The 27,736-nt window shown below is 40.8% G+C and overlaps 1 protein-coding gene across 1 annotated transcript in view; it reads right to left on the reverse strand.

Moving 5' to 3' along the window:
* Nucleotides 1-27,736, reverse strand: part of fstl4 (follistatin-like 4) — a 314,390-nt gene that overhangs the window by 257,376 nt on the left and 29,278 nt on the right. The window contains exon 4 of the mRNA XM_037748469.1: nt 23,873-23,946. The gene's annotated coding sequence lies outside the window, so the exon portion shown is untranslated. The remainder of the gene's footprint in view (nt 1-23,872; nt 23,947-27,736) is intronic.

Consider the following 27,736-nt stretch of genomic DNA (forward strand, 5'->3'; position numbering starts at 1 on the left):
TGCGGAACTTCGAACAAAGCAGCTACACTTTTATCCTCCTACGAAAAGGATCGATATCTGAATCAGATGAAGAATCACTTTATTCACAGAGTGCAGGAGAGCAGGATGGATTTGTCTTCGTAACATCAGCGCGGGGGCACTTTGACAACTAGCGAGGAAAGATAAATACGTGCAGACAAACCAGGTATAAGGGTGCATGCTCATAGGTGCAAAATCGATTATACAGCTATGAAAATGTATGTTACATTCAATATTTCCACATGCATTATAGTATATAATATGACTGCAGTAGTGGAGGAAGGTCCAGTTGTTCATTGGTCTTACACTGGATTAAACACTGAGTAAACATGAAATTACGGCACTGTTAGAGAGTTTGTAAAGTGTCAAGATGTAAGAAGCTTGAGGTCACACAGACTTGCACAGCCGTTGAGAGTCTGACTCCTCCCTGCAGTGAGCTTTCCCATTACTCCAGTCTGGTCTCAGGGCCACTTACCTCTAATTACTGCACCCTAATGGCAGGGCCAATCACTAGCAGGTTAATTGTTTGATCTCTGCCATATGTACAGCCTGCCGTCATGTTAATCCACCTCTCCACACATACATGAGCCCACCACCACGCAGCATCCCACCCGGCCCAGCTGCTCCTGTCAGAGGAGCAGTCTGTGTTGGTACGGAGCCGGGAAGTGTGTCAAGGTCAGTTTAGATGGGCGGTCAAAGCTAAGTCTCAAAGTCTCAAACAGAAAAATAAACATTTTCTTCATGATGAATGAGTGACACCTACATCCCTTCACATGCCTGAGTTGCATGGGAAATTGTGGCAGGTGGATTTTTCTAAAGGGTGTAAAATGTGCAAACATTGTCGACTACCATAAGCAGTAACAGTCTGCCATGCTATATGGCCTACTGAGTGCACAGGCTTTTAAGTAGCTTCAAGTCTCTGGTTAGAAATATTTTATACCATTTTGGACAATCAATAAATCTGACCAATTTAAAAAGAATAAAATTCCTTTTTGGGCTGTTCAGATCTGTGATCTGTGATCAGATATGAATGTTATATGCCATGTTATTGGCTGTGGACATGGACATGCCTGATTATGAAAAAACAATGAAGCAGTCTAACCCTAATAATTAGTGAGCAACATGCTGTACCAGCCCGGTCTCATTCCCAGGGCGCCAAATACCACCGTTTTGTCACGGCACTCTGCGTCTGATACCGACGCACAAAGCACCCTTAGCGTCTGTATGAGACGCACCGGGCTTTCAGGTAACTCCAATGTAAACCCATCCATATCAGTAGTAGACGCTTGGAGCAACTGTTTTGGAAGTCAGGTTACGTAGTATAAAGAGCGACAAGGTCTACAAAGGGAGGGCGTCAGGGTGGATAGATGGATGGGTCAAAAAACACAGAACTTTCACCCAGGAGGCCGCTGTCCGTGTCCCATGTCACGTCAAGTTACGTATCCTAGGTAACTAGCCTATGTAATAAATACTTATTTTAACCCAAACAATGATATTTTACTAAGCCTAACAAAGTAGTTCTGTTGCCTAAATCTAAGTGACGTCAAGTGGTACCCAGTGTGTTAAAAAGTGACGCCAAGAGGTCTCGACAACACTGCAAGCAGCATTTCCTTGGGGTGAAGCAATCGGCCCGCTCCGAACGGGCTCACACTCCAAACGACCACGCCACAAATGGGCATTGCACTAATATGATCAACTTTAAAAGTTGATGATGGTGAATTTGTTAGAGAACAGTTGCTTAGTTACAGTATTCACCTTGATGTCTCCATTTTACAGAAAGACCTTTATCACGAAAGACATTTTGACATGTCATAGTATAGGAAAAGCACTGGTGTATTAAATACCATTAAAGATAGCTGAATTCCTTATAGGGAAGGTCCTGGTATTGTGCATGCTGGCTCACTGGAATAACTTACTGGGACACTAAATTTCAGTAGTGCTTTTACAACTATGGTAAGTCAAAATGTCTGCTGTGAAAAAGATCCATTGTGCATCCACTTACTATTTTCCTTAAACATTATAGAAGCAGCTGAGCGTAGGAGTTAATCTACCAACCGATCATGGCCTGTTACTGTTCAGTTGGTCTGTCGCCACATGTTAATAAAAAAGTAGAAATGTATGCAAGCCTGTGAGTATTTTCCTCTTCCGAGCAAAGAGATTGCGTCCTTGTGTCCCAAGATTGTGTACTTGTTTGAAAGGGTCATTCATATCATTTGAAAAATAGATCACACACACCCCCACACACACGTATAGCCCACACACAGTACTCCAAATAGCCTTGCCTTGATGGAAAACAGCACATCCGGGGGGAAAGGACAGATATTACACGGATCATTAGCTGCAAATATAAAAGGGAGCATCGCAGCGGCCTAATGACGCTTTGATAAGCTCTGTTCTGGAAGTAAACATAATCTGTTGACTTTCAATTCTTTTGTCACACCACCAATGATAGTTGAGGCAGAATGAAGCATTCTGCTGTGAATGGGCTGCTGTCGTGCAGAGCAAAGCAATGCGGGACCCTCTTGAAGAAAAATAGGAGCCGGTGGGGAAGAGGAGTTAAACATGTAAATGTATATTTTTTTATGCAACATTTTCTAGATGACGAACTCGGCCAAGTGTCTACAGCTGCTTCTCATCTGGCTTGACATAAATGCCCGCTGTCTTCCGGAGCTTTCCATTACCGCTGATCACTGAGTCACTGTGCGCGCGTTCTGGCAGGACCAGCAGTATTTACCACAATTTACAGACACCTGCGAATTAATGCTGCATTACAGAGATGCCGACAGAAAATCCCCTCCTCCTAAGAGGTAAAAAAACTGCTGTACATGTCCATAAATAAAACACCTGTGTGGGTTTGAAAAGGTCAAACATAAACCTGATGTGTAAATGTACAGTTGTTAACATTCTCCATGAGTGTATGAAGGCACGTATTTTTGTGGCTGGAGGTGCACAGCACACAAAGTGCACATGGGAACCGGGTGGAATTCAATCACATTGACTATGTTTACTGTATGCACACAAATATTCCACTATTATAATATTCAGAATTGTATACAGGTCATGTAAACAGCATACCCTGTTTGGATATTCGGAATTAGGCCTTATTTAGAATGGAGCATTTTCTGATTAAGACATGTGGGATATGCTGATATTATTCAGGTTTTAGGAGCATTGAAATTGTAAATGGTAAATGGACTTGCGTTTATACTGTATAGCGCCTTTCTAGTCTTCCGACCACTCAAAGCGCTTTACACTACATGTCAGCATTCACCTATTCACACACACATTCATACACTGATAACAAAGGCTGGTCAGGATCTAATCTAAATACTCATTCACACACCGATGGCTATGCCTTCGGGAGCAATTTGGGGTTAAGTACCTTGCTCAAGGACACATCGACATGTGACCGGAGGAGCCGGTGTGCATTCTTTGGACATGTATACAGATAATTTCCCAATTTGGGATCAATAAAGTACATCTATCTATCTATCTATCTATCTATCTATCTATCTATCTAAACTGACTTGACTTTTCAAGAAGGTGGTTGAAGGAATGAAAGAGGGAGGCTGTGTTCACATAGTCGAACAAATCTGCCACCGGTTACATTAATCAGAGTATACATGGCTGCATGTAAACAGGAATATTGGTGGAATATTAATTTCCATTAGCCAAATAAACAGTTCAGCAGGAATATTGTCTTTTTCAGAATAAGGGTAAAAAAATGAATATTTCGTGCATGTAAAACGTAGTCACTGATTTCATGGCCGATCCCCAACAGTTTAGTCATGGAGTGCAGGCGGGTCTACAGGAGCTCTTCCCATGAGAAAACGAATACTGTGTGATGGGAGATGGTAAACATACACCAACCCCAAATAAGCTAAATTATAAGATGTCTCTTTCTAGGTTGATTTCACATTTAATAACAAAGATCCTCATAAAAGTCAGGATTTCTTGTTCAGTTTGTGTTTTTGTTTGAAATAAGAGCCAGACGCTGACTCAGCAGACAGTCAAACTGGATTTTGCTTCGCATTCATTTCTGTCTGAGACACATTTGCTTTGGGGTCACGAATTGACCCGTCTCCTTCAATCTGATTGAACTTTGACAAGACTGTGCAGTTGGTTTGAGAGAGGGGGGGCGGATCGACCTCTCATTCAGGAAATATTCTTTTGTTTATATTCTAGTTCTATAACTGCACAGTGAAATCATACAAGCGCCAGAGAAAGAAGAATGCTGCTTGGCTGCAGCCAGTACAAGGACACTGATTGAGGTTAATGACAAAACCATAGACTATACAGTATATACGAAGTGGACATAGTCACCGTGTGGACTGTCGCTTTGAAGCCTCGTGTTTGGCATTTTTGCCGTCTCCATCCATTTTTGCAACCAGAATTGACAAGAGGGGGTGGAGCTAAGTACAACCAAACGCTGAATAAGACATTTTTATGCAACCAAAAAGGTTATAATTAACTTTCATGAACTGAAAACACACTGTGAAAGTTTTAAAGTTGTAAGACCAAAACACAGACAACTCCATGATTGGACAACACCGTGGTAGCGACCTGTCAATCACAAGGTGGCCACGCCTTAAAGCTTCCCCTGCTTTATGGTCTATTTGACTCTAAATGGGACCATAGTTTACTAAATGAACATCATGCTGTATTGAAGAAGACTTGAAAGTAGTGATTGAGACCATAAACTCATGTTTACAATGTGTACTGAGGTAATAAATCAAGTGAGAAGTAGGCTCATTTTCTCATAGACTTCTATACAATCAGACTTCTTTTAGCAACCAGAGGAGTCGCCCCCTGCTGGCTATTAGAAAGAATGCAAGTTTAAGGCACTTCCTCATTGGCTTCACTTTTCAGAACCGAAGTTTCCCACTGGTCAAAACACAACTGTGGACTGCTGTTGTTAGCCTGCTAGCTCCTGCAGGTTATGTTCACAACCTTACACATGCTATTTCCTGTCACCTCCTGTTTTTTTGCCAACACCACACAAGTCAATTCCACCTGGGGCAAAACAAGGTTTTCCCTTATCAACAAGTAGCCAGTGAGCAAGGGTAAATAAGTCAAATGGGTTAAGGTAGCCAGGCAGACAGGAAATGCCAATGGCTGCGAGGCTCAACACACAATGTGACAGAAAAATAAAGAAGCTGGGCAGGTAAATTGATTGTGATGATGCAGCTGCAGATATTATGTACAAATATTTGGGGATCATAACCTTAACATGCCCATCCGACACAGCAGTAAAACACTGCAGCCATAGTGCCCCTCTCTGGCGCATTTGTGCGTAACTGAAGGAATGTGAGGCAGCCTGAAGAAGCAAAATGCTTAGTCAATCTACCCTGCATAAATAAATGGAGATGCATTATTGAAAAATGCCTAGTTTGGTAACAGAGAATTGAGGTCATAAAGCAGCAACCGCATTACTTGTAGGGCAGATAGATGTCATCATTTATTCCTCTCTACCATCAGTATACGAGTCATAAAATTGAAACTTTTGGAGGGGCCTCTCCACGCAAGGCCACACATTAATTGTTGTGCCTCTCCATCATGTTATATGTAACTCGATCCCTCTTCAGCTCATTACTCAAAATGCATCAGGAAAACAGCCTTGGATGCTTGCATTAGGACAGGGTCAACTAAGGCAGCATCTCTGCTTCCTCTATGTTCATTTCCTTTATAATCACTCAAATCCTCAACAGCATTTAGAAAGCAATCCTCAGCCAGAGCAGTGTTTACTTTGCACACAATCTGGAAAGTCTGGTGAGCAGAAAGGAGGCACAGGAATACTGACACCCCTGCTTCATATTCACATCTCTCTTCTGCCTTTGGAGGGGCCTTATGAATCCTAATACAGCAGTAAAAGGCACATGGGGAGGGTGGTCAGTAATGTAGGTATTGATCTGTGCAACTGTGAATAAATTCAACATACTTATGATTCAATAATGTAGCTTACTTAGATACAGTAGAAAGCCATGGTCACACATACAGGAGTGCTTCCATGCTCTTTATTTCAGCAACAGATGTAACAGCAGGTAGGTATTTTTTCCTTCACTGCTTCATTTGGTTTAATGAGACTGATGTAGCTTGGTTTCCATAGTTACATCGTGGGAAAAAAAATACAATATATTAAAAATGTTTATATGCATCTTTCCATATCAGAGTAATTAATGGCCTTCTCTTGAAAGAGTGTGTGACAATGTTAAGATGTGAAAGTCAAACTGGTTTAGCTTAATTTAGAGTCGATCCATCCACTGATGGTGCAAATGGAAACATTTAATACCAAAAATATGTTTATTTTAATATACATTTTTCCCAAAAAGATCAAAAAGAGTGTACCAAAAACACTACAACAGGAGTTGTGAAGTGTAAATGATTCATAATGTGGACACAGGTTAATGGGTTGGTTAATAGATCTCGAAGTCTTTACAGGTTCACTTATGCCATATTTCCACTACATGGTACGGCACAGCACGGCTCTACTCAACTCACTCTGTTTTGGTTTTCCATTAGCAAAAGTTGTGGATAATACCTGGTACCTTTTTTTGGTACAACCTCGGTCAAGGTTCCAAGCAAGTTGACACTAAAAGATGGAGTCAAAACACTGCAGAGCACTGCTTTGTCAGAGAGAATCATCACTAGCGGGAAACAGGACATCCTGCATAAATTTGCCATTTTTAAATAGCCAAGCTACCGTCAATAGCACAATATTTGTATTCACTCGACCCACATTTAAAAAAATGGCAGCCTGCAAAACTACCCCGTACATACACTACGCCGTACAATTGACAAAGTGCAGACGTTCCTCTGTTTGGTTGCCGGTGAAAGGATTCAGTGAGTCTCGCGTTGCAGTTTCATGTGTGTTACTTCGGCGATTAGCTGAGAATCACAGCTACATTGAGGGGGAACGATCTGCAGTAGAAAACGAAATAAAGAAAAGGCCATGGTGATCAAAAGTGAGATAATTTGATTCAAGTCGCGTCAACTCAAGCCGAACCATGCAGTGGAAAAGAGGCATTAGTGGTATCCCGGACCTGAACTGGGACCCAAGTCAGGTTGGGTTGGGTTGGCCCAGGTCAAACTCAGATGTTTCCTTTTTGATTTAATATAATCAAATCTGATTTTCCTTGGATAATTTATGGTTTGGGTCCCTTTGGTGTGAAAAATTTAAGACCTGTGAAGACTTCTGTGAATATTTTTCATTGGAACTACTTCATACAAAAGAAATGGTCCCTATCAAAACTGTTGACATTGTCCTCTGTCGATTATCCAGGGGCCTGTTTCTCCTAATTTGAAACATGCAAGATAGTTTCCTCTTGGGTTTACTTTGACACGTTCCACTAATTAATATAAACAGCATACTTCATGCACAAAGCATACGAGAGCCCCGTAGAACTCACACAATTATCTGCAATTTGAAAGTGACAATTATTTGTCAAAACTTACGTTGCCACCATTTGTGATGCGTGTAAGCAGTGCTCGCAAATCAGTTTTGTGAAATGGGCCCCAGAGTAACAGGGACACTGTTTCTGGAAGGTCATTTTTCAATGGTTTGAGCACTATAATTGAAATTCCATTCACCTCTACTGTATTGGGGTGGAGGCCGAAATCTCAGACAGATACCTCAAAAACTGAGCAAAATGACTCCAAAACTATCATGAATACCTCTCGACTAAAGTGAGAAAATGTGTGTTTTTGTAATTTGAACAAACCCTTTAAAACACAACTGTCATCAATAATAGATAACGCATTCTTTGTATTACAATTTGTGCGTGATTAAAGTAAGTTGTCTTGTTAAGTAGGATGCCTTTCAGTCTGTGCATTTCTGTCCAAAGTCAAAGCTGTAGCACTGCACCGCCTCACTGCTCAGTGTATGCCTCAGTTAACCTGGACTGTGTTGAACACGCCCTGAGGCATGCTGTCAAAAAACCTTGCCTGATGACAACCTGACAACTCCATCCATCTTATTTACCCGCTGGACAGCGCAGATCTGCCGTGGCAATCAATAACGTTCACAATTAGTTTCCCTCCTGGAGGTGGAGGCAGAGGGAGGTACACGAGGGGGGGATGCAGGGGTTGGCTGGCAGTCCCCGACACAGCTGGACAGGGTGTACGTGTGGCCCGGGTCCACGCCTGCCACATGTCCTGACATTAGCGAAACATCTCTCGGGAGGCACTGACATTTCCATATGTCCAGTAGAAGAGAGGGAGAGGTGTGTGCGACACGGTTCGTCTGCAAGCGTGCATGTCTGCGTGCATTTCCGCGAGTGTGTGCTTCCTCCCATTACGTGTGAGCACTCATGTGCATTGTTTTGTTTTTCACCTTGGCTTGGTGACCTGGAAAATCTCCTCCAAAGGGCAGTGAGACGCTGAGGAGGGCTCTCCGGAGGAGGCTGATGGATCTATATCAAGCCGTAAAAATAGATAACTGTCATTCGTCATCGGGGTGTCTGGAAGTTAACCCTGACCAACAGGGCTTAGCCAAACAGAGCAACCACGGAGCATACAAGTCCCAGCATGCTTCAGTGTCATTTGGATGCCCTTAGCCACCTGGCATGACTGCAGGCGGGTGATTGATACCAGGTTTCCTCTTTGCGATTATCTTTTTATGTGGTGAAATAGATTAGATCAGGAACAATATAAGGAGGAAAAAAATCAAATAAGAAAGACATATTGCCTGAATTCAAGTGATTCATCGTTCTGGGTGGGTGATATTATGCTAAATAGGACCTGTCATTCAGGAATTACTGCGATGTAATGATTGAAAAACAATTTTTTTGTCCTTTATTTGCCCTTTTGGACAATGACATGTCATTTAAGAGCATTGCTTTTACCAGGCTTTTACTCCCAATTCGATACTATCACAATACTTGGGTGCCGATTCGATATGTATTGCAATTTTTAAGTATTGCAATTCAATATTACGATTTATTACGATACACTGGATCATGGGAAAAAGTCTGTTGGTCTCTGATGCCTCTGACTGAAGGTGAAATCTTGAATGGATCTCTGTTGAAGGTCAACAAATTAGTTTTCCTGTATTGGTTTTCTCTTCTCTATCTGCTCTGTTTCCACACTTGTCTCAGTTACCCATCTGATGATCATGTCTTCACTGCAAACACATTACCTTTCTTCAACCTCTTCCACTCACGCTCATCCAAATGCTTATCTGGCACAAGTACTTGCGACACATAAAAAAAAAAAAAAAAAAGCCACATTTCCTCTTTTATGCTTTGACAAATTATTAATGTTGCTAAACCCTTTTAAAATCCTAAGAGAATGGCAAATACATATTCGATTTCCCTAGAGGGAAGCGAAGAAAGTCTGCACAGGCAAGATGTTCTGCAGGAATGCTGCACCGCCGTGAAAAATGTATTAACTCAGCATTACAAAAAACGCTAAACAAATAAGAGATATACCCTCCTTTAATAAATGAGGCTTCAGCAATGAGAAACCTGAGGAAAATTGTTTCTTAAGGCAGAAGCAGGACTTCAGGCGGGAGTAAGAATGTGCTGTTTTGTAGTATTTAAGTCTAATTTATCCATGTTCACTAAAAATAAAATCATATCATGATTGTTATTAAAAAGAACACATTTCCCTTTCGGTGCACCACTAAAAGAAGAGTGCTGAGAAAGTGGAATAATACATGAAACTAGCTGAGGGATGTAACCTAAAAACTGAAGCTGTGTCAGTTTAACTGTACAACTTGTGTATCTCATCAAACCTGGATGTCCTTGAAGGTTAAAGACAGGGGTCCCGCTAGCCTGTGGCGCCATTAAATCACTGTGTGTCAGCGTTAAACTTTGATCATGACAAATAATGGTGTTTTCATGTGAGCCCACGCATTGGACATCAATAAAGCCTAATGGCGTGTCAGCCCTATTAATGGATTACTGCACAGAGCTCATAAAAACACAATATCCCATCAAGTCTAAAGGCCCTAATGATCCCACGGTGTCTAGTAAAGTCACTGTAGGTCCCATCCCCTGATGGATATCAGCTCTTAGTCCATTTCATCTTACTGCTGTTTAAGAGAACAGAGGATGTAAAGGGAGGACGAGCCAGTATGATTACCTGCTGCGAGATGGGAGACTCCCAGTGTAGTCTTAAAGGCAGGAGAAAAACGTACTGAATATTAAGCTGGTAGTAAAGGTGAAGAAAAATGTGTTGGTTTATGTGATGTGAAGGGAACATGAAGGTTTTAACACCACTAAATTTTCAAATCAGACCCACAGTGGCTTTAAAGAAAAAGTTCAACATTTTGGGAAATACGTTTAATCGCTTTCTTGCTGAGAGGTATAGATGAGAAGATAAAACCACTGAGAGCCGGTAACTAGCAAAGATTTAGACTAGAAACAGGGAGACACAGCTAGCTCGGTAGGGCTGAACGATTCTGAAAAAATATCTAATTGCGATTATTTTGACTGATATTGCGATTGCGATATGATTTGCGATATTAGAAGGAATGATAATTTTTTCAGCATTATTCTCATTTTCATTAAAATAGTATTAAAATGATTATGGTGTGATTTTGCAGGGATCTGCACCAAAAAAATATATTTTTTTAAGTCTGTAGAATATGATGTGAAGGCCAGGACATCGCTGCAGCATCACAATATTTAATTTAAAATTGTATTTTGACACACAATTCGCAACAACAAATATTGCACCTCCTGCGATTATATATATATATATATTGCAATTTCAATAAAATTTCAATTAATTGTGCAGTCCTTGTCCTTGGGTAATACAACACAGAGCAGTGAGAAAAGGGTATAAAGAAAGAACATCTACAATAATCATGATGATGTCTAATTGAGTATCTTTGTATGTCTACATGACTGCGTGTATACGTGTATAAATGCTTGGATAAACAGCCTAATTTGTAGATGCATATTCCTACATGCAGTTATGCAGACATGCATGCATGTGTGTGTGTGTGTGTGTGTGTGTGTAAGAGCATTTTTCCTGACACAAACATCAATAGGCTGTTAAAACCCTCTTAGGCTGTGGAGCCTGATGCTCTTAGAAGTCTGATCTGAAATTAGCTCTCTTATTCATTGGACAGGGATATCTCTATTTTGGGAAAATACTGTTGACGCTCAGTTTAAAGCTTCCTTCATATATCTGTGTGGTATCCTGTTAAAGTAAGGAAAGATGAAATGTCACTGCCTGATCATCATCATCATTGCGTCCTGCAGGTCACATTCATGTACTTCTGTGGATCTTTAGTTTGCAGCCAAGAAATGTGATGATGATGTTCAAAGATCTGTTCCAAATCTGCTGCATTTGTTTGTATGACTATAGTGCAATGCCCGTTCAAAACATGCCTGTTCGGAACTGGTTGAATGCTTGGCCTCCGGTATTCCTGCTTGCAGCTATCTGGAGAACCGCTCATCCAAACTATTTCACACTCGACACTGTACTTCCTCGGGTTCTCAGCAATATACCCACCATGGGTGAAGCTGATTGGATGAACGGTTGACGAGAAAATCAAAGGATAGACAGACAGAGACTCCTTCCATTTTTGTATGATTAGCTATAATTTATTTATAGTCGTTCTGTTTTCCTAAGGAGTGAAATACAGTATTCTCCCTCAATGTTACCTGTTTCATATCTACATATTTATGCTGTTTTTTTTAAATAATCCATCAGATTAGACATGAGTCATGCTTTGACATTCTATTAGTTAATTAATTTGACTTTGATTCAATCTCACCCATGACTAAAAACCATCAGTTAATAAAAAAACTTGTGTTTTTCCCCTTTTTACAGGAATATATACAGTAGGTGTAGCAAAGTATCAAAGGTCTATTTATAATACTTCCTACAAAGTGATGTGAGTCACAGTCGGAGCTTTTCTATCGTTCGCGAACACACTGAGTTTTTCAAGTGAATCAAAGTAACCAAAGACGTCAAGGCACTGATCATCTTCTTCAGACAGACCCCCGGAGAGAGTTCAAACCAGTCAGCTACACCGAGACTGTGTAAATTAACTGTAATGTGCAGCGACTCTGTACAACAAGATATGTGATTTGGTACCATGGCAAAGAATTTATTATTAATCCTTGATGATCCGCCTCAAGTTTCTCACCAAAACCAAAATTTTACAAGATTACATTTGAACACATCATGATAACGTTATAATTTACCTTCGCCCAATGCTCATTTTTACTGAATGGAGCCTGAACGCATTACAATAAGTCCTATCGTCCCTGGGATGCCAGGACGCCGTCGGTCTCAAGTCCTGATGGGAAAAACAAGTACTGTCACGTTTTCAGAATTTCTGCATCTATTTGGTACCGAAGTATCTGTTCTAGTTGTTGTGTAAAACTGCTTAAACGGTTAATAACTATTAGATATAAATCATCCTGGCCATTACCATGAATGTCGTGTGGCATTTGGTATGACGTCATTATATAGACTGACTTTCTCTCAGCACCCCCAGCTCTGACTGACTTCCAGCCTCCATGTCTGGAAATGTCAGACAATGTTAAAAATGTCACCACTTTTAACTAATGACCTGCACTCTCTGTGGTTGACACATCGAAATCCCCAAACTCATTCACAGTGGCACAGATGGAAACGTGGCTATATGACTACTCCATTAGAATTCCCACTCTACACAGGTATCAAATGACAGGCAAGGACACTATTAATATCAGCATTAACCATGCATTGCATCAGCTACGTGAGGCTGGTCACTGACGAGTGGTCAACTGGGGAAACCGCAACATTCCCTCCAAGCTGGTGTATTGGGCAGCCAAAATGCTCTTTCTCCCATTCCCCGACTCCTCTGCCACTGCCGTCATCACCACACACCGTCTGTCTCTCTGCCTCTCTTACTCAGGTAGAGCGTATTTAAGCTCCAGGTGGCTAACACACCTGACACCACTTAGCTTAATATCCAGCAGGAACTGTAAAGGAAAAAGAAACACCAACGCCACCCCCGAACATCCTCAGGCTTCTATGAATAAATATAATTTATAGTCTATCTACCTAGAAATAGTTCAACATTTATTCATTTGCAATTGTCCACAATTAGGCCTTTATCCAACCTGTTCTCATTCCCAACTCGTCAAATATCGCCGTTTGGTCATTGCCCCTCGGCATTGGAAACTGACTGACGGAGGCACCCTTTAGCAAAAGTGTGTGACAGACCAGGCTTTCAATTAACTCCAATGTAAACCCACCTGCGGCGTTATTCGACGGTCGGAGCAACTGACGTAGTATTAATAGCGTGAGAGTCCGTTAAGGACGGGCGGCAGGGGTGGTGGATGGGTGAAACAAACACAAGACTTTCAACCAGGAGACCGCTGTTCATATCCCGTGTGAAACTAAATATAATGTTGACTTATTTTGTCATGTCAGTCGTCAGTCACGTGACTCGTCGGTATCGTCAGTCAGTGAAGTTAACTTCAGCCACGACTGTTTCCTAACCCTACTTAAGTGGTTGTGTTGCCTAAACCTAACTTCCTAAACGGAAGTTTTTTTGGAATGGACACTGTATATGTAACGAGCGTATATTGACACGTTGTCTCAGGTCCGTCCAAAAGTAATGCAACCCGTGCATTGGCCTCTGATGCCAAGGGGCACTGACGAGTTGGGAGTGAGAATGTGTTGCAACATCCACAGAGCCTCAAGACACAAGCGCATGAATATGGCGTCTTTCCTTTATGTTCAGTAAATTGTAGAGCTTAATTTATCAAGCTCAAATAGATTCATTCTATCTTACTCCAGTGAATAATGTCCAGGTACTTATTCCAGGACATTATTCACTGATTTTCTTTTATCTATGACAGAAAGATACAGGTGGATTACAAACTGGTTCTTTTGTGATTTATCAATGTAGGAACAGAAATTTGCCAGGATTTAAACCGTGGCTAGATAAAAATAACCTCCTCACTACACCTGGAGAAAATTCGTAATAATAAAACTGATTCTTTTGAAAAGTTCAGCATGATCCAGGGACCTTTTTTAAAGTGGTCTGGATAGAGATATGGACTCTAAAATCCAATAAGAACTGTGAAAAAACAGCATTGTGGTTCTCGGTCGGTCGGTCAGTCCACCAGTTTGGTCTGGACTGAAATATGTCCACAACTATTGGACGGATTGGCATGCAATTTTTCACAGACATTCATGGAGCCCAGTGGATGAATTCTGATAACCTTGATGATCCCCTGACTTCTCCTCTTGTGCCGCCAGCAGGTCAAAATGAAATATCTCAACATCGACATTCATGTTTCCCTACACAATCTCCTGAGTTTTCCTCTGGTGCCATGATGAAGCTGGCTTATGTGGTTGTGAGTGAAATGCCTCATTGGATCGATTGTCATGACATTTGGTACAGACATCTATGTCCCCCTCAGGATGAAATGTAATAACTTTGTTAATCCCCTGACTTTTAATCTAGCACCATCATCCGATAAAAAAATTCTATGTGTCCAATACTTTGTTTTATGACCACGTACCTGCAGAACTAAAGACAGCATCATATTGTAGAATACATCAGACTTATCTGATCATTATTAATTTAGCCAGAAACACCTCGCTGCCCCTCCCCCTCCTGTTCCCTCATGTCTCACTGCTACCGCCGGTGTTGCTATCCTGTTGCGAGATCCCGACCGGGGATTTGAACTGATGTCGGTAAATGTTAGCCTAAATGACAATTAGCGTTGTCCTGATGGTGTCTGTGTAGTCTTCATACACGGGGGCCTCCAGCCAGAGTGGTAAACATGTGTTATGATAACTTCCCTTGTGCTTGTTTCTCAGGGAGGCCGTTTCATTCAGCCACTAGTGTCAGCTAATTATTTCTTGCCCCCTGTTGTTCGACACGTTCAGCCTCTCCCCGGCCGCCAACCCCTGCTGCGCTGCTCACCGAGTCTTCCCCGACTTGCTCTCATTAGAGACGGCTGTTGCGCTCCCAGTCTTGTGCATCTCTACTCTTTCTCCCAGTCTTTCTTTATCTCCCTGTTTGCTTCTCTCTCGGCTTTCTTCGAGTGCCTCTCCAAACACTCTGTTAAATAAAGATTCCACTCCAGGCAGAACAAACCCAAAATTCAATCAGAGGTGTACACACAAGCCTGACTAATGCCTGCACGGCCACACACTCACACAGGACCATGTTTACAAAACGCATGCAGGTACACACACATAAGCGGCCTCATTAACATGCACACAAATGCACACAGGCGTGAACACGTCGGTATGCAAAATGAGCGGTTCTTGTTGTATTTCACAGGCATATTCCCCACTGTGGGTTTATTAAAGATAGAGCATGTTTACAATGTTGTTTTTGCTAAAAAACCCAGTGATACTTTATGTTTGAACATAAATAATACTCTGCATGCTAATTAAAAAAAGCTCATTTACATTTTTGTTACTAAGCTGAAATGCTACTAATCATATACATTCTCAAAGCTCATTATTCAAAAAAATTGCTTTAATTTATTAATGAAGATATAAACATTCGCCATATTCTCAGAAGTGTTGGCGATGTAAGCACTCTGTGTAATACAGAAAGAGATGCATAATAATTAGACTGTTTACTAAATATTGTTAAAGCGCCTGGAGCCATGTCTGTTATGCTACAGGCTCCATCAGTTTTTTTACTGCACCGGCCGATTATGTTCTTAACCCCGTGCATATGTTAGTGAATCATTCTAAATTGATTGATAATATTTGTTGGTGTTTAGCCTTTCAAAAACAACATTTTAACTACAGTCAAAATTGCTTTTTTGCTACTATTTTTTCCCTTTTTTTTAAGGTGATGGTGAACTAAAACGACAGACATTCAAAGCTTAATTTGAGAAACGCAATAGAAGCTTTGAAATATATATTTTTATTATGACAATACCTGATGAGGATGAAAGGGCGTCAATTTCATAGTTGTTTAATACATTTGGCCAATGCATTACAAAATTAACGGTTTTAAATATTGTTGTCTTTTAAAGCTTTTTTTTAATGAATGCAGTTTTAATACAAGATGCCTTTAGTTAAATAGTGTGTGTGTTTACATTACGACAGCTGGCCGGGCCTTCAACATTTGTGTGTACGGTCTGAGGCAATTTTAAATTTGTTCGCAGAGTAAGAACAAATTCAGGTAAGAAAACGTTCATGAATCCTGGATTTGTGAGTAAAACGTTTGTACGCATGGTTTAAGCACAGAATTTTGAGAGCTTTTGAGGTGTTGGTAGGTGTATCTTTAACTTTGTACAGAGCCGAGAGCTAGCTGTTTCCCCCTACTTCCAGTATTTATGCTTAGCTAGGCTAAACACCTCCAGACTACAGCTCCGTATAGACATTAGATTGATATTAATAGCTCCTCTCAAAAAAGCAAACAAGCTCAATTCCAAATATGTTCCCATAAAGGCAGATATCTGAAATGCAAATGGGACTTTTTAATGTAGTTTTATTTACATTTTCTATGAAACATGGTCGAGAGAGGAGCAGCATTTAGCCTATACTAGAATATAAACAGACAGGGAAAGGCCTTATTACTATTACTAGACTCATTCAAAGCAACAGCAGCTCCCGTAGGATGGATCAGCCGCAGCCACTGCGTCTTTGAACTCTGTAAGAGACACTAATTGTGAGGCTTCCTGGAGAGGTTTAGCATGAAACATAAAGCTTTTATTTTATTTTTCTCACCCATGTTGAACTTCCAGGGACAGTCGCAATAACAATAGATGTATTTTAGGGCTTTAAGTGGTTTGTTGGTGTTGTTTTTCTGTATCTGAAACACACTAAAGACAACTGAAGAGAAATCTTTCATTTAAATTCAGCCTTGGCCTTTTTTTATATAAGAAAATGGAAATCAGAAAATATTTACAATTAGGGTGTGGTTGTATTTTCTTTTCTCAGGAATATATAGCCTATTCAGAATATATATTAACCACTCCTTTTGAATGCAGTCTCTGTCCGAAGACGAATCTGTTGATCGAAAGGCTACATGTCAATCTCGGTCTGTTTCCAAGGTGATGGTAAATATAAAGAAGGAATGAGAGATGATAATAAGAAGCAAAATGTCAGCTGTCAGTCGCCATGTTAACCACAAATGTTTGCATTTCATGTGGGAGGCTTGTTTTCCACACTATGCTGAATATACAACCTCTGACATTATTATAAAGTCTCAACATTCAGGCTGGATGATTCACAAACAGCTACGCTGGCTTGGCTTCTTCAAGGAACTGTATGCATGACCCTCTGCAATGGATAATATTGCTTGTGTTTCATCACAGAGATGATGCAACGCTTCATCCTAACACACTTATTCTCAGAAGTCTTTTAACCCCTTACCATCCCGCTCTCTTTTTTAGAGGGGTAGGGGACAGGGGATGTTCAGGGGTACATAAAAAGTCAACAGTAAATGTCACATAGAAGTGAAAGCTGGGAACCTGAGGATTAATTTGAGATGCAGCTCAGCACTGCATGATTTTTGCCCCAAACTGCATGTGATTATCATAAAGTGGGCATGTCTGTAAAAGGGAGACTCGTGGGTACCCATAGAACCCATTTTCATTCACATATCTGAAGGTCAGAGGTCAACAGACCCCTTTGAAAATGGCCTTGCCAGTTTGGAGCGTTATTTAGCCTACTTCGCGATGAGCTAGTAAGACATGGTTGGTACCAATGGATTCCTTAAGTTTTTTAGTTTAATTTGTTACCAGGATCATCGCTCTATCTTCAAAACTGAGTCCGCTACAACCTCCGGAAGATCAATTGTGTTAATATGTTAAAGAAATTAGTGTCCCTAGCCCTAGTATAAATCCATCCACCCATCTGGCCATTATTCTTGCCACTAAACGATATCTGGATCACGGTTGTGATGGCAACAATTACAGCAGATTTCCCCCATGGCCACCTGGGAGATGTAGTCCATCAGCGTGTTCCAAGTTGGTCATGCTTGAGTAACTGAGGTACCCTTCACGAGATTCTCCACCAACCCAAACCAATTCTGCTCAATACAGAGCACCAGCCACCCTTCAAAGAAACCTCATATCAGCCACTTGTATCCCCAAAGTCATTCGTTCAGTCATTACCAGGAGCTTGTGGCTTGTGGCCATACAGGTGATGATGAAGGTGTAGGACTGTGATTGACCTGCTCTGTATGAGATCTGTGTGTGTCCTCATGAAGGTGAGGCTGCAGGCACCGAGAGGTCTGGTCTGATTAGCTCTGCTTTTGTTCAAAGACATTGCTTCAGGTACACACCACCTGTAATTCACTCACACACACACACCCTCTTATGAGAGCCATAGGGGTCTTTGCCATAATTCATGTGAATAAATGGAATGTTTAAACGGGGCGATATTTGATTTAGTGTAGATGGAGGTTTCTGCACCACAGACAACGCCGTCTGCAGGCATTCTCTCGCCCTCATCATTCATCATTACATGGCTTTTCACGACAGAACATATTCCAGGGGACAAAACAAGATGTGCATTTAGAGATTAGGGCAGAGTGTTTGCTGCTATCTTGAAGAAGAATAAAAAAAGACTCTCAAAAGAAAATTTCTTTTGATATTTATCTGGAGGAAATGACACGTCTGCATCCGCCAAATGCTTATAACTGTCTAGCTGTCGTACTTCTAACAGCAGACAGACAGTATGATCACCAGAACAGGGTGATTGTTTTTAATACAGAGAAGAAAGGGTTATCCCTTTCTTAAAGTCCCTGTGAGTAACAATCAGGCGGATGTGTTGTATTTTACTACAGATTTAAGCAACATGTTCACAATTTAGATTTGGAAGGTTTGTGAATCTCTTTTTTTCCAGTGACGGCAACAACATTCACAGATGATTGATGATAGCTGTTATGATATTGATCACATATCAGTAATGATAGGTATAAGGCCTCTTTTATAGCTGCCACTAAATGGCTTTCAACTTCACTGTATGTTTTCTTGTTATGTACTCATGCAACATATGCTGTTAAAGTGGCAGTAGGCAGTATATGTTTGGCATCATTGAGCACAAATTCCCTAATAACCTTTCAGCATATTGTAATTCAAGTGTTCTGAGAGATAACTAGACTGCTGCCCCTCCTCATGGCTCTGTTTTCAGGCTCAACATGGCTACCGGGTCACAACGTTCTCATTTTACAGCTAAACCGTGCACTACAAGATGTTTCTGAAAACATTTGAGGCGAGAAATAGGCATTAACGTAACATAACATAACATATTTGATCAGCGCTGTCTAGTTTGACCATTTGGTCGGAGTTCGCGAGTGATTGACAGCCGGCTCTCATAGACAGCAGCTGGACAGCGGACCTCAGATCAGCTCTTACTGCTTGTTTTCCTCCGGTCTGTGAAATCTTGCAGATGCCGTTAGGAGCACCGGAGGACACAGAGGCACATGATTTTATTCAGGTTACCTGTTTCATGTACTACTGTCACGATATAGCGACAGTTTTATAAATAAAAGTTTTTTTAATCATATTTGCTCCAATCTCGCTACTTCAGCTTTAAGTGCATGTGTAGCACATAAGGCACCACATTAACTAAGTAGCTTCCATAAGCCTTTCCTGCAACTGTTCTGCCTTATGTGTGAGTCACACGTTGAAGTGGTGTGCATCTTTTTCCTTTGTTTCCTTCACATAGCAGTTGATGCTAACAGAAGGAAACAGCCAATCACAAGCACATACATGAAAACACACTCAGACATCCTGTTACTTCTAGAACATATTAAGCTCACACGGTCAAAATGGTACCATATGCTGCGGGCACTTGGCAGGATGTTTATCCACAGCATCATATTAAAGCATCATTACACACAAAATATTGATGATATAATTCTATCTCCTCTATCAGTTGACTTTATGCACAATGGAGATTCATGACGGTAGATTCTGAAGTCAGTTCTCCATCTGTAAAGTCCAGCTCAAAGCCAAAGCTAACACTGAGGGGACTGAGATTATGTCCTCTGCTTTTTTTCTCATAATTAAAAACTTGCACATGTTTTACACTGATGACAGTATTATAGACCCAGTATTCTTCCACCAGAATTATATTCCTGGCAGCATGGAGCAAATTTTGAAACAACATTTAGATCTTTAATTTGGCCAATATACACTTAATTTTACAGATCTGTAATATCCTAATACTGCTAATTTGTTTGGAAGTTTCCTGAAAATATCTCATGTGTTACTATTAATCGTGGACTGTATATAAGAAGAGGACGTAGTCACCATGACGTCACCCATTGGTTTGTCGTCATCTTGGGTTTTTGCAACCAGAAGTGATATGAGAGAATGGAGATAAGTACAACTGAACGCTGAATAAGACATTTTTAGTCTACCAAAATGTTGCATTTAACTTGAACTGAAAACACACTGTGAAAGGGTTAAAGTTGTGAGATGAAAACACAGACAACTCCCAGACCGGACAATGTCGTGGTAGCGACCAGTCAATCATAAGGTACCCACGCCCTAAAGCATCCCCTGCTTTGTGGTTTGTTTGACTCTAAATGGGACCATAATTTACTAAATGAACATCATGCTGTATTCAAGAAGACTTGAAACTAGCGATTGAGACCATAAACTCATGTTTACAATGTTTACTGAGGTAATAAATCAAGTGAGAAGTAGGCTCATTTTCTCATAGACTTCTATACAATCAGACTTCTTTTTGCAACCATAGGAGTCGCCCCATGCTGGCTAATAGAAAGAATGCAAGTTTAAGGCACTTCCGCATTGGTTTCACTTCTCAGACCTAGTTGTTGCCTTATTCAAATAAAACATGCAGGAAATATAATTGATCAGCTCACTATGAAAATCCAAATAACAAAAAACATATAAGGACTTTCTGTGTGGGGGACCTCAGTGTTTCCATGGATAACTGACAAGTGCAGCCACGTTAAGCAGTGCATCTACAGTGGAGTTTAAATGGACATTTTGAAATGATCTACAAAATCTCTACATCTGTTTCTCAAAGTTTTCAAAAAGGTAAGGGCTTCCCCTCAGTTATACGGGGAAAAATGTAGACGCAGCAGAGATACAAATTACTCCACTGACAGGAGTCTCAACAGACCGGAAAGCAATACATTCAGCTCTTCATTTTTCCACCTGTCTGTTTGTGTCAAAACACTTGCTTTTACCGTGCCTTCCCTATTGATCTCAGCATCTACAGTACATGTAATGCTGAGCGCAACAAGTCCAATCACGTTCCCTCGGGGGTTGTTGAACATCACGCGGCAAAAGTGCAGCAAATCACGATGCAAATCAGAAATAGATGAGGCAGTTCAAGGGAAAGTAGGTACCGATATTTCATAGAGCAACAAAATAAATCCTAAACCCACTGAGCTTCGCAGATTGATGACATAATATTGAACCACAGGGTGGAATTTCTCCCTCACAAGGCCGCGCTCATATTTTAGAAACTCTGCCATTAAGAACAGTAATCTAAAAGTATAGCGCTGGTGCATAATGCATGACTGTGCATATACACAAACACATGCATTTTAATCTTCAATGCATATGGCAATATGCTGTTAGTTTAGAGTAAGACAGACAATGTGTGAGAAAGCATCTAAAAGCCTCAGAGCATGTGAAGGAGGAAGTGTAGTGCCTCACATACAGTAAGTGCATTAAAGTCTGCAATGACACGCATCTCTAACTCTATTCATCACCTCCCATCACTGTGTTTACTACCAAGAGAATCTATAGCAAAACAAACACACCGGAAAGCACAAAAGTACAGTAACAGATGGAGACAGGCTAAAACAACTCACACACATGGAAGCACATTACGACACAAGTGCACACACACACACACAAAAGAAAAGACAGTCAAAGACAGTTTTGGTCAGACTGCACACACATAGACATACACACTCTCTTAGCGCTAACTGACTGAGACAGTCTGTGTAACAGCCTGCCTGATCCCAGCCAGAGCTCATCTCGCCCGAGCTGCTCGCTCACCTCTAAATGAGGGCTGTCAAGCGGAGCCATAGTGACGCCTGCCACCTCTAATTGGCAGTGCATTAACAATCAAATCAGGCTAATTAGCCAGAGCATGGCGACGAGGAATAATATTCTCACTGTGTGCGGTTGCAGCACATGACTACTCTGCCACCGACGACGTCCTATTTGCATATTCTAATTTCCCCGGGAACAATAGAAGCAAATTGGAAGACTGGAAGAGTAAGAGAAGAAGAGATCTGACAGAGTGTGTGACAGGAAGTGAGAGAGAGAGAGAGCGAGCTCAGCTCACACTGACTGTTGCTACAGAGGTTGGAGGGTTTGTTTGCTTTCAATTTACTCAATTCAACAGTTTGGAACAGCAATACTTTACGGAGGAAAAACAGCATGAAAAACGGGCACACCTCCGACAACGGGGCCAAGCAGCAATACCGGGGGCCAAGCAATCAGCCCATTCCAACGGGCACTGCACTAGTTGATCAGATTATCTATTTTGTGGGTTCCCAGATTTAAGATGTTGCCAAAACATATTCCAAGTATATCCTGATACATTTAGGCTCAAGTGCAGTAATACAGAACTACCAAACAACCACCTCGCGGTTGTATGCCTCCACCAATCAGTCAAGTTGCAAATTCACTTCCATGTCTGTCCAAAATGTCATCACTTCATAACTTTATCCTATGAGACATTTGTGTATTGTGAGGTCACAGTGACCTTTAACCACCAAAATCTAATCAGTTCATCTTTGAATCCAAGTGAATATTTGAGCCAAGTAGTAATGAAATTCACTCTAGGTGTTCCTGAGATATTGCTTTAGCAAGAATGGGATGGACGTAAGGTCACAGTGACCTTTTACCACCAAAATCTAATCAGTTCATCCTTGAGTCCAAGTGGACGTTTATGCCAAATTTGAAGAAATTTGCTCAAGGTGTTCCTAAGATATCACAAGGATGGGACGGATTTGAGGTCACAGTGACCTTGACCTTTGATCACCAGAATCTAGTCACATCATCCTTCAGTCCACTGTACCTTTGTGCCAAATTAGAAGAAATTCCCTCCTGGCGTTCCTGAGATATCACGTTCACAAGAACAAGACAACATGAAATCATTATGCCTCTGGCCATGGCTGTTGCCGGCGCAGAGGCATAAAAAAAGACAAACAGAAGCCTACCCAGTTGGGTTCATCGTTGATCCAGAAATATTAACAAAGTTCAGCCAGAGTTTTGAAATATGGAAAAGCTTCTGAAGTTGCTGTTAAACACAACCTGACATTGACATACAGATTAGGACAACAACAGCTGCTGTGATTATGTAAAAACATGTGTCACTTCTCATTATCTCCGTGACAAATGATACGTGGGCCATAAGATAAAGCGATTGAGTCCTCTTTCTCCCAGTTCTGTATTAAGTCCACCCGCGCCCAGAACACGAGCCAGTTTGGAGCGCCTTGAATAACCTATTCGAAATCAGTTGAAAGAAGCATCGATTGGCCACACTAGATAAAAAGTCCATCCTTAAACAGGCTCAGGGGAGCCGTGGCATCGGGTTTGGAAAGAGGGAGCAGCGCCGGAGACGGTTGAGCAGAAAGCAGAATGAGTAATGAGAAGAAAAAAGACATTAGAATGAGTAACAGGATAGACTACTGTGAGTCACAGATTCAGATGTGTGACCCCTCGGTGAAAGCCATGGCAGTGGGTGTGTGTTTGAGTGATGTGAATGCAGATGTATTCACGGAATTGTAAATGCAAGTTCCCATGTGTATATGTGTTTGTATACTTCTTGTACTTCTATCTTTGAGAGGGCCAATTTACATCTTTGGACTTTGGGAGTAAAGACATTTTTGTCCGGTCATCATTTTGCCTGTTTAACCAGCTGTTTCTAGTATAAAGGGTCAGATCACCCAAATTACAACAAAGAATGTCTCACTTACCTTCAGTAGTATGGAGACAATGAAGGGTTTTTGTGGCCAGAATTTGAGATACATGAGTCCGTCTCTGCATCAACCTGAATACAATAGAAGCAAACAGAATTTCATTTTGTGGTGCTCAAAATAAAAAAATAAAAAAAGGCATTTAAAGAATTCACCAGCAACATGTCTTGCCAGAACAAGCATCTTTGGATAATCCACAAAACACAATGTGGACAGTTTTCATATGGACTAGGAATGTCACGATACCAGAAATCTAGTAGTCAATACCAATACCAGTGAATTTCCACGATTCTCGATACCCAATTCGATATCACGGTAAAAAAAACAACAACAACAATAAATCCCATGTAATTCAACACGCACTCTTTTATCAAATACATTTGAACATTACAAAAACAGAGGCATGTAGCCTTTAAGTAATAAATAAAAATAATTGACCCATTTCGTTCATTTTGGCGTATCAGCGGCATGTTATCAACCGATTGTCAGACGACGGACGCTACATACTGACCATGAATGCATCTAGTTCGTCAACTCAGAGTAGCAGGTGTCACACATGGGACGAGAGAGTTGACAGACCTGGGAATGGCAGAGAATTTGTTGTTGAAGTGAAAAGCAAAGCACCTATTTGGCAATATTTCACGTTTAATCTCAACGTTATAAGGGAAACATAATGTTAATGAGGTAATCGCCGCGAGGTGTGCACGGAGCAGCGGCGCCAGGTAGACCCCTGCAGCGGAGACCCACAGCAAAAGCGCTACCGGAGAGGCCAGACACACCGCCACCTGACGGTAAAGATTAGAGTCAGCGCTCTGCACATATTGACTGTAATCTTGTAAAATGTCCGGTGTAATCGGTAACACCAGTGTTGTCACAAGTTTATTAACCGGTGGGAAAATTTCCTCACCGTCACATCCCTACCAATGACCGTTACAGGCATCGTACAGTACCTTCCGTACTGTAGAAAAAGAGTACCGTCACGTTTTTAGAATTCGGGCATCGACTTGGTACCGAAGGTTCTTGTGACATCCCTAATCGGGACTATATTTTTTGTGCCAGTATGTTAATTATTAATCTACAGCAGACACCCAATTAGCTGAGGTCAGCACCAAAGTGAGTAGTCTTTCCCAAAATGCCAAACTCTTCCGTTAGATTTAGATTTCTTTGTTAAGTTTTCGATTAGAGACTAGGGAATACACGGTGTCGTAGGTCCTCACAAGGATAGACATCCAAATGTGTGTGTCTGTATATGAGTGAGTGTGTGATGCAGAGATGTGTGCATCTTTACAGGGACATTTACAGTGATGTAAATGCTGATGCAGCTTTACACCCCACCCCCCCCCATCCCTACGCATTTACCCCGTGCCAGCATACATTAGTTATACTGGGTGATTCATACACACACACACACACACCCGCATGCATGCACACACACTTACACAACCTCGCTAAGACATTCACAATGAGACAGACAAATGGACACATAAGCATGCACACGCACTAAATCCAATACTTGATACACTCCTACACAGACACACACTCACACAAAAAAACACATTTGCTAATGTACAATATACATACACACTCACAGAAACACAAACACATTACTTATCAGGCTTCTCACAGTGCCCAAGATGGATGTGATGTTTGCACTGATGTTATGTGGGACATTTTCTGCCCTCCATTTTATTCGTGTTTGGCCTGTAAACTGTGAGAGGCTGTGCTTTCAAATGAGTAATTAGAGAGCTGTAATGCAGTGTTTTGTTTTATTTGTTTTCCCCTAAAGAGTCTAATAAAGAACCGAAAGGGAAAGGGGAGAGGGAGGGAGGCTGGAAGAGAGGGAGGCAGGCGGGGGTAAGATGAACAGATTAGATAGATAGATATATAGATAGATAAATAGATAGTCTAACCATGTCACACTGTGAAAACTCATTACTCCAGCAAAGCATTGATTGCTTTTCTCTTCTTTCTCTCAGGTTATCTGTATATTCCTTGCCCGGAATGACAGGTTAGATTTCCTTTAATATCTTATAGAAAACAGCCCTGACACACCACTGGTTCATCAAGTCATGCTGCCTATTTACAGATCAAGCAGATATGGAACAAATTTAGCTTTCATTTGGAGCTGTGTCTCTGGTTATTTTATATATTTAACTCCAGTAGTAACTCGCCCTCCTTTTAGCTCTGTTTTGGTTTTGCAGTCTTTAGTTGTTAGATGATCTAGTTTCTTCACTAGTGACTCATTTCCTTCATTTTCTTTGTGCAAGGAAGGTCACTCATCTTGGTGTCAGTCATGATACAATGAATTCTCTATAAAAGAGGGATTTAAGCGGCTAAAATCAATATTTTTCAATCAATGAATGGATCACATGACTACTTGTATGTGAAAGGGGTCGCTCATTATAACAATTATAACTCTGCCGTTCCCATGTTTTATAGCATCATTCAACTCACTGTTTTAGTTCCTGGCTTTACTGTTTTGGTTCACTCTCACCACTTTCATCAGTGTAATTTTAGTTTTCAGCTAAAAATCTCTAAAAGCCGAAAAACACAGGACTTTTAACAAGACCGGTGTTTGAGACCAGTTTTTGTGTCCCAGAGTGTTGTTGAGTTATTTTCAAGTTACGTTAGTGACATTTGTGATGCATATTCCGTACTTATGTTAGGTTGTTTACATACGTATTATACTTAGTTAACATAGTTATTGTAAGCCAAACTATGATGTTTTTCCTAAACCTAACTGCGGCCATTATCGTAGTTTTCTTGCCTAAACATAACCGTGACCGTTACGACGTGGAGTCGTTAAGCCTGTGGCATGTAAATGACACACAAAAAAGCGGAAAAAGGCTTTGTCATGACATGTGGAAATGTGCTATTTATATGGGACATTTTTTTCGAGGGACATTTAGCAGCTAGAGGGCCAGATATTTCCCTCAGGAGTTAAAAGGAGAGTGAATATTGGAATTGAATCAGGAGATCAGAGCTTATATTCAGCCCTATAGCTAACAAGTTTATCATATCAATTTAAAAGGAGATTATATGTCAGTGTTGTGTTCACAGCTTGTTTTCGCTGCCCCCAAGTGGCCAAAAATTCAGTTGCAGGGATGGTAGATGGGCAATTCAACAGTTGCCTTAGTGTAGCAGTCACCACTGTCATTTTTTATTGTGTCTAACCTTACCTTAATCATAATTCAATTTTTACTTCTTTTATTGTAGGAACACACAATCTATGTATATATTTTTAGTAAATGTAAAGTAAATGTTTAAAGTAAACATTTATGAACAATCTTCATGATACCCCATAACATATTCTGCAAGTGCAAAAACTGAATTGACGAGATAAAATAAAATAAAACAAAGTAAAAAAATATCAAGGTAATTTGTGAGGGATAAGGTCACAGATTACTTATCGTCCCTTTAAGAGCCATGGTGAAGACAATTGTGACAGTAGGTGTTATATTTCCCGGCTGGTGGTAACTGGTGCCAACCAACCTTCTGGTTATTAATCTTCATTTTACATCTCAATGTACTGCTGCGAGAAATACTGTACTATATATATACTGTAAATCTCTTACAAGACAGATTATTGTAATTATTAATGCTAGTTGAACTGATGTCAAAATATGACAACTCTATCTACTGAGACGGCTTTAATTTGACGAGCTTGATTTACATCACACACACACACACACACTGAGTCTGGCTACACACAGAGACTATATTCAATGACCTCCCTTTATATCTCTTCCTTGTCTTGTCTCATATGGAGTATTTCAAAGCTGTCGATGAGTGAACAGACTGAGGCCAAATTATTGTCTATTCATTAAAAGCACTGTTCTGGAAATTCACTACATTTTAATCTTT

The sequence above is a fragment of the Sebastes umbrosus genome, chromosome 17 (genome assembly GCF_015220745.1).
Source record: "Sebastes umbrosus isolate fSebUmb1 chromosome 17, fSebUmb1.pri, whole genome shotgun sequence".
In the NCBI taxonomy this organism is placed as follows: Eukaryota; Metazoa; Chordata; class Actinopteri; order Perciformes; family Sebastidae; genus Sebastes; species Sebastes umbrosus.